Source organism: Conger conger, chromosome 5 (genome assembly GCF_963514075.1).
Source record: "Conger conger chromosome 5, fConCon1.1, whole genome shotgun sequence".
Classification (NCBI taxonomy): domain Eukaryota; kingdom Metazoa; phylum Chordata; class Actinopteri; order Anguilliformes; family Congridae; genus Conger; species Conger conger.
Genome location: NC_083764.1, coordinates 28,506,194 through 28,514,919, shown reverse-complemented (window position 1 = coordinate 28,514,919; position 8,726 = coordinate 28,506,194). Strand labels below are relative to the sequence as shown.

General features: G+C 45.6%; 1 pseudogene; it reads right to left on the bottom strand.

The window, feature by feature from the left end:
- Positions 1 to 1,537: 1,537 nt before the first annotated feature.
- On the bottom strand, positions 1,538 to 4,623 carry LOC133128841 (uncharacterized protein K02A2.6-like; annotated as a pseudogene).
- Positions 4,624 to 8,726: the final 4,103 nt, after the last annotated feature.

Here is an 8,726-nt window from a genome sequence, read left to right as displayed (position 1 = left end):
TTGGGGAGGGTAGTAGGGTCAGCAGGGGTGGAGGGTTGGGAGAAGGAATTGCGAATAGCATCGACCTTCTTTTTTTTTTAAAGAAGGAGAAAAAGTCATCAGGTGTGAGTGATGAGGGGGGTGGGGGGGAGGGGGGGCCAGAAGAGAGGAGAAAGTTGAAAACAGTTTGTTAATTTTCGAGTGAAAGAAGGAAGATTTAGCTAGAGAGACAGAGGAATGGAAAGATGATAAGAGGGCATGGAAGGAAGCCATATCACTGGGGAGACAGGACCTTTTCCATTTTCTCTCCGCCACCCGCAGTTCGGTTCGGACAGCTCGTAGAGCATCAGAAAGCCAAGGACTGGGGGGGGAGGCCCGGGCTAGTTTGGTGGTGAGGGGGACTGCGCCCCTCACACAGAGAATCAAAGGAAGATGAGAGGGAGGACATGAGAGTTGTAGCCGCATCATCGGGAGACAGTCGAGAGAAAGACTCCGCAGATGGTAGGGAGGAGAGGATTGTAGATGAGAGGGTGGAGGAAGACAGGTGGCGTAGGTTCCGTCGACAGGTGACAGTGGATGGTGGGAGAGATGGATGGGTGTTAGAGGAGAGTGGAAGAGAGAAAGAGATGAAGGAGTGGTCAGATATATGGAGTGGTGTTACAGAGAGGTTGGTTGTTGTGCAGCTCCTTGTGAAGATGAGGTCAAGAAGGTTGCCTGCTTTGTGGGTGGGAGGGGAAAGAGTGAGGGTAAGGTCAAAAGAAGAGAGGAGGGAGAGAAAGGTAGACTGGGTGGACTCTGAGTTGAGGTTGAAGTCACCCAGGAGGATCAGGGGGGTGTCATTGACAGGTGAGGAGCTGAGGAGGATGTCCATCTCATCCAAAAAGTTCCCCAGAGGACCCGGGGGGCGATAAACAACAATAACAAACAGTTTGCACGGCAGAGTAACAGAAACCGCATGAAATTCAAAAGAGGAGAAGGAGAGGGATGAGGCGAAGACACTAGATCTCCATGAGGATGAGATTAGGAGACCTGTGCCACCTCCTCTGCCAGAGGATCTGGGTGTGTGGGAAAAAGAGAAGGCAGAGGAGAGGGCAGCCGGGGTGGCCGTGTTCTCTGGTGAGAGCCACGTTTCAGTTAAAGCAAGAAAGTCAAGGTTGAGGTGGGAGGCATAGGCAGATATGAAGTCTGCTTTCTGGACGGCGGACTGGCAGTTCCAGAGGCCACCAGCCACACAGAGATCAATACCAGGGGATCTGGGAGGGAAGATGAGGTTAGAGATATTCTGCCCATGTTGGCGGGAGGCGAACCTCCTACCTGACTGGGACCTGGGGAGAGGAGAGAGGACAGGGATGGGAAGGAAACACATGGAGGGAACTAGGGAGGACAAGGGGAATACTACACAGTGGAATCAGGGCAGGCAGCAAAAACAAAATCAAACATCAGGCTCTCGGACAGCCTCGATGGACACCCGACACTTGTCTTAACCATGACATCTTACAACAATCAACACCAAGTTACAAGGCTTTTTTTTCTTTTTTTTTTTACATGTCTTTTTCATTCAACACTCATAGTCCTTCAAATAACTTGGCTTCCACACAGGTCTCATTGACCGTCGCGCCGGTGCAACCGACTGTGGCTGCATTGGAGTGACTGGAGATGGAATGTCAGTCACCAATGGATTTGCATTCTCCGGAGCAGGTTTTGCCACGTCCTGAGTGTTTCCTCCTGGAACACAGCTGTTTCCCACAGGAATGAAACTCTCTGACGCTGCAAAGGCTGCTGTTGATGATTCCGACAGTCCCAGGGGTTCCATGATCTTTGGTTCAACTATGTCCTTGTCCTCAGATCTTGCCAGTATCTGGTCGACATGTCTGCGCACAATGTTGCCATCTCCTAACATGACCTTGTATGAGACAGGCCCTGTTATCTTGGTTATGAACCCGGGGATCCACTTAGGTCCATGACTGAAGTTTCTTGTGATCACCGCATCTCCCTCCTGGAAACGTCTCCCTGAAACTTGCTTGTCATGATGTTTCTTTTGAATGCTCTGTTTCCGCTCCGCCTTTATTCTGCGATCGGGATGAATTTGGTCCAATGTTGATCTTAACTTCCTTCCTTACAGCATTTCAGCTGGCGACAGCCCAGTGGTGGACTGTGGTGTAATGTGGTAGCTAAATAACACTCTTGACACCTTAGTGGTGAGGCTTCCACCACCTGCCTTCTTCATCATTGACTTGAATGTTTGAACTGCGCGCTCTGCGCAGCCATTGGAAGAAGCATGATACGGACCAGAGGTGATGTGTTCGATACCATTGTTCTGCATGAATTCTTTGAATTCTGCGCTCACAAAATATGAGCCATTATCAGACACAATTGTCTCTGGTATTCCTTGATTGCTAAAACTCTTCCTTAGACATTCAATTGTGATGGCTGAAGATGAGGTTGTTACAGGGTAAGCATCCATCCATTTGGAATGAGCGTCCATCAAAATCAAAAACATGTGTCCCATAAAAGGTCCCGCATAGTCAATGTGTAACCTTTGCCAGGGTTTGCTCGGCCATTCCCATGGGTGAAGAGGTGCTGGCAAGTTACGGTGTTCTTGGCATGTGACACATCTTTTAACTACAGCTTCAATGTCTGCATCAAACTTTGGCCACCAGAAGTAGCTTCGCGCTAAAGCTTTCATTCTAGTGATGCCAATATGACCATGGTGTAGCTGTTGTAACAATGCATCCCACCCTGGCGGCGGCACCACTACACGTGCACCCCACAATACACACCCGTCTTGAACACTTAATTCTGTTTTCCTAACAGCATAAGGTTGGAAAGCCCAGTCATGGTCTTGTAGCGGCCAACCATGTTGGACAAACTGTGTCACTCTGGACAACACAGGGTCTCTGCTTGTCCATCAGCTCACTTCAGCTGCCTAGACGAGGGACACATTCTCCATCATCAGCACTCGTTCCTCTTGCTCTCTTGACGGACTGTTGAGGCAGAGGGAGTCGACTCAAGGCATCTGCGTTTCCTGGCTTGTAAACAATCTCATACTCATATGCCCTCAATGTAACAGCCCATCGCTGGATATGAGGGGAAGCCATTTGAGGCACGCCTTTCATCTCATTGAAGAGAGACAGTAATGGTTTGTGGTCAGTGCAAATGACAAACTTTCTTCCATATATATACTTGTGGAAACGCTGAATGCCAAATATCACCGCCAAACCTTCTTTGTCCAGTTGTGAGTAATTTGATTCAGCCGACGTTAGAGTCCTTGACATAAAGCGGTCTCTTGTCCATCTGGCATGTGATGTGACAACACCGCACCCACTCCATAAGGAGAAGCGTCACAGGACAGGATCAGTCAATTCAGATGACTGCATGAGTTGCTTAGACTCCCCAAAACTCTCTCCTGTTCTGCCTCCCATTTCCATGTGGTCTCTTTCCTTAACAGTTCATGTAAAGGAGATAACAATGTTGACAGGTTTGGAAACTAAGACCTAAGTATGCTCTCAGTTCCGTGACATTGTTTGGTGCTGGTGCTTTTTGTATGTCCAGAGGCGTCCACCTTATGTCCAAGGAACTGTGCTTCCTGTTCCATGAACGCACATTTGTCACATTGTTGTAAGCGAAGGCCAGCTTCCTGCAGCCGCGCCAACACCTGGTTCAGCGTTGCCAGGTGATTCTGGTCGCTATGGCCCATCAGTAAAATGTTGTGCAGATAAACGACCACATTTGGGATGCCGGCCACCAGACTCTCCATCATTCGTTGGAATTGGCTGGACTGGAGGAGACCCCAAATGGAAGACGATTAACCTGGAACAGTCCTTTGTGCATATTAATAGTGACATAGGGCTTGGATGCCTCATTCAGTATCACTTGTTGATACGCATGGCTCAGGTCCAGTTTGCTGAACTTTGGTATTGGATACTGCTCGAGCTTCGAAACCTGGTTGACTGTGAGTTTGTAGTCTCCACAGATACGCACCAAATTATCTGGCTTTAACACAGGCACGATCGGTGCTGCCCACTCTGAGAATTTCACTGGCTCGATAATTCCCTGGTTCGTGAGTCTCTCCAACTCAATCTCCACCTTCTTTCTCCTGGTGTAGGGCACTGGCCTGGGTTTATAGAACTTTGGAGCCACACCTTCTTTTTTGTAACTTTTCGTTGGTGGACCTCTCCAGGTTCCAAATTCCTCCTTGAAAACATTCTCATTCTGCCTTAGCACATTCTGCAATGTCAGTTCTTGCTGCACCATCTTATTGACAAGAACACAATTCATTCCCAGCTCTTTTATCCATGCCCTGCCGAACAGGTTTGGTCCTGGGCCTGCTACAACCACTACTGGTAGCTGTTTGACTTGGTCTTTGTATTTTACAGTAACATCTGCCGCTCCTAATGTTGGTACACTTTCGCCCGTATACGTTTTCAAAGTCATTGAACAGTCCTGCAGCTCTTGTGTGCCCCCTGCTGTCCATAACTTAGCATATTCAGTCTTTGACAAAATTGTCACACTGCAGCCAGTATCCACTTCGAATTCAACAACGTTCTCATTCAAGGCTCTTTCGAACGTCAGCTCAGGCTCCGCCAACAATCTCCACTGTATGCGATCGTCCGCTATGCCACACACAAGCCTGTCGCGTAGCATCTCTTCCAACTTATCACGGTAGTTGCATTGTTGAGCGAGCTCCCGTAGCTATTTCGCAATATTGCCCGCTTCTTTGCTTCATCTGCAATCCCGTTCGCCACGAAAAAATGTCCCAACACTTCGACATATTCTTCCCAAGTTTGGGTCTGACTGTCAAAAGCAGTGAGTGTTCCTACCACTGTAGTAGCCATTTCAACGTTTTGGTTAGCATTAGCTTCCTTGTTAGCCGAATCTCCGCATTATTGAACTCTCAAGCTGTTCTTCCTTTTTAAACAACTTCTTCCAAGCTCACCGGTTTCCTCGTCGCCAGATGTGATATCCTTTGTATTGTTAATGGAAAGGCGGACAGCAGGGTAACGTTTCTTGTACTTTACTGAACACTTGTTGGAGCTTTACATGAACATGGCAGTTGCCTTCATAACACTACTGCCTTGTGCTACACACTTCATTGTATATAGTAGGGCAGCCTGTAGCATAGTGGTTAAGGTAAATGACTGGTACACACAACGTCGGTGGTTCTAATCCCGGTGTAGCCACAATGAGATCTGCACAGCCGTTGGGCCCTTGAGCAAGGCCCTTAACCCTGCATTGCTCCAGGGGAGGATTGTCTCCTGCTTAGTCTAATCAACTGTACATCGCTCTGGATAAGAGCGTCAGCCAAATGCCAATAATGTAATGTAATGTAGTTGAACTCCTACTGCCATCTAGAGGACAATTGTAACATAGCACAGAAAACCTTTCCCATCAACTACAGCCACCCCATTTGATCATTTGCATACCAGGATTGTAATTGAATGTGATTCATAAAGCTATATCGCAATACAATTAATACCGCCTGTTTTAGAGAGACAAAATATTACCCCAATTGCTGAAATGTAAAATATTTGAAATGCAAAAATATATATTAAATAAATATTAAAATATTTTTTTCATTCATCACATGGTGTCACACAATTTCAAAATGTATTGTCAAACACAGGCAAATGTGTTTAATAATTCGGAAATACACACTCAATTTGTAATTAGTCATTATTATTTTGTGGACAGTTCCCATCTATTTTTGCTGAAAATGGAAAACATTGCTTTAGTAGCTGTAAAAGTTCAAGATGAAGGGTGATCTGTTGGAGGAGCCTGTTAGATTGCCAAGAGATGACAATTTAATTGTCACATTTGAGGACACAAGGAGATTCAGGTTGAACCAAGATACAATCTTCTATCTCTGTCATAAGCTACAGGGAGAGCTGCAGTCATTGTTGCGACACAATCACGCAGTTCCCGTCTTGGTTAAGGTGACCAGCGCATTACATTTTTACACAACTGGCTCATTTCAGCATAGCATTGGTCTGGGTACAGGAGTGACTTCTGGGTCTAGATACATATCACAATTTACAGCTGCAATGTTAAAGCAGATACATCAACACATTTAATTCCTTAGATCTCCAGAAGCCATCCAAAAAACGCAACATGATTTCTTCAGAATGGCAAGTTTTCCACAGGTACTTGACTGTAAATTGACTGTACCTATATCCCCATCATTCCACCCAAGGACAGTGAAGCAGCATTCATAAACCGAAGGTCATTCCACTCCATAAATGTCCGAGCAATGTCCATGCAAATAACTTCATCACTGATGTGTGCGCAAACCACCTCGGTTCCTGCCATGACTCATTCATTTTGCAGCAGTCATCTCCAGCTCTTTGACAGCTGAAAAAATACTGCAGGTTGGTTGTTGGGTAAATATGTTTTGTTTGTTATCTCCACCAGCTAAGCTGTTTCTGTGTGTCGACATGATTTAAAAAGCTGATTCTGGTTATGGATTAAGACTCTGGCTGCTCACACCAATCTGAAGCCAAAACAAGATACAACAGGGCCCCACCCAGTGGAGGCAACTAGTTAGGATTTTTTTATGGGCCATTCCTCTAAGATGCAGGCATGCATGTACAGGCTCCATCGTTTGTGGTTTCTCCAAAGGAACCAACCAGCTCGTCAGGAGCAATTGGGAGTTAGGGGTCTTGCTCAGGGACACTTTGACACACCCAGGGCAGGATCAAACTGGCAGCCCTCCAACTGCCAGACAACTGCTCTTACCTGCCTGAGCCAATTCAAGCCTACTACACTGCTCAAAGAAATTAAGGGAACACTTAAACAACACATCCTAGATCTCGATGAATGAAATATTCCAGTTAAAAATCTTTATTCATGCGTTGAGAACAAAATAACATAAGAATGATCAATGGAAATCAAAATCATTAACCCATGGAGTGAGATGGGTGCGTGGGGGGTTTGGACCCAAAATGCACGACTCCATAGTGTAGTAAAGTCACGTCAGGGCTTTATTTGGGGAATATCCAGGGAGCGTAGTCAAAAACAAGGGTCGATGACGGCGCAAGAGTCAAGACCGAAGTCTGCTCCGCGGGGCAAAAGTACAAAAACAGCAGGCAAAGATGTGGTACAGGCAGGCAATGGTCAACAAAACAGAAGTCAATAATCTTTGGTCGGTAAACAGGCTTGGATCATAACGGGTAGACAATGGCTTGGTAACCGCTCAAGGGCTGCACTGACGACCAGGAGGCAAACAATTTTGCACAGACATGACATGAAACTGGCGGCACGGATGGTGCAGTGGGTAGCACTGCCGCCTCACAGCAAGGAGGTCCTGGGTTCGAATCCCCGTCGGCCGGGGCCTCTCTGTGCGGAGTTTGCATGTTCTCCCCGTGTTTGCGTGGGTTTCCTCCGGGTACTCCGGTTTCCTCCCACAGTCCAAAGACATGCACGTTAGGCTGATTGGAGAGTCTAAATTGCCCATAGGTATGAGTGTGTGAGTGAATGGTGTGTGTGCCCTGCGATGGACTGGCGACCTGTCCAGGGTGTATTCCTGCCTTTCGCCCAATGTATGCTGGGATAGGCTCCAGCCCCCCTGCGACCCTGTTCAGGATAAGCGGGTTAAGATAATGGATGGATGGATGGATGACATGAAACTGAGCTTATATGCAGGTGTAGACAGGTGTAGACAATTAGTTTGAGAGCAGCAAGAGAATGGAAATCAGGTGTGGAGGATTGACACGTTAACAAGGTAATTAGTAATCATTAGTAATAAGCCCTAGCATTAGTAAATTAGTAAATGACATGCACAAGAAACGTAAGGTAACATGAACACATGATTAGAATGTTAGTATTACCCAATCCTGATCTAGCATTAGGAGGTTAGTAAATAGACAAGGGAAATTGAAAAAGTAAATCAGGCAAAATTAAAAATTAACTCAATTTAGGCTACTTGGCTACGCAATAAGGTTTCCATGTATTTACAGCACAGTGCACGTTCAATGAATGAATGAAAGCGGCTGCCTTGACTCGCAATAAACAGACGGGTGGACATCCCGACAACTACATAAAACTCAACAGTGAACCCCCCAGATTTCAGTGCCCATCAGTCCCAACATTTAGCAATTGAATCAAACAGTCCAAAAGTAAATTAAATCCCAAACCAAAGCGAAAATCTTTTGATATCCTACCGGTATGCTGCTCCAAACGAAACGCATGTCTCACAATAAAATGCACTTTAGGAAAAAAAGATCCTTAACTTGCTGTTATCTATGCTAATTTGTTATTGTTCATGAAGGCGTGTCTGGCAAGTTGGTATTTTATGAAGACGCATCTGTTTTGGCTTTCATTAATGGTTTAGCTACTCAAGTTGCGTTTTTGAACGGTTACAGGAAGTGTTAAACAGTGTCGGCCCACTTTAAGTGTAGCCTTTTACTTTATTTCTAAGAATAAAATTCTACAACAGAAGCCTAATAAGAAATAAAGGCCTGTCTCGAATACAAGCCTGCCCCAAATAAAGGCCTGTGCTTTGTGCATTAAGTAAATGAAAGACCCCGGACACAATTTGAGGATTTACGGTAACCAGTCTGCAAAACAATGACAATAAATATATATATAACATGCATATATATATAACATGACATGGCAAGACTAACAATTAAATCGTAACAACTAAACCTGAAACATAACATGACATGAAACATAAAAATAGTCTAGTCTCATGGTGAGACTAGACTAACATAATACGTGACATGACAAAAACATAACCAAGACAATAACTA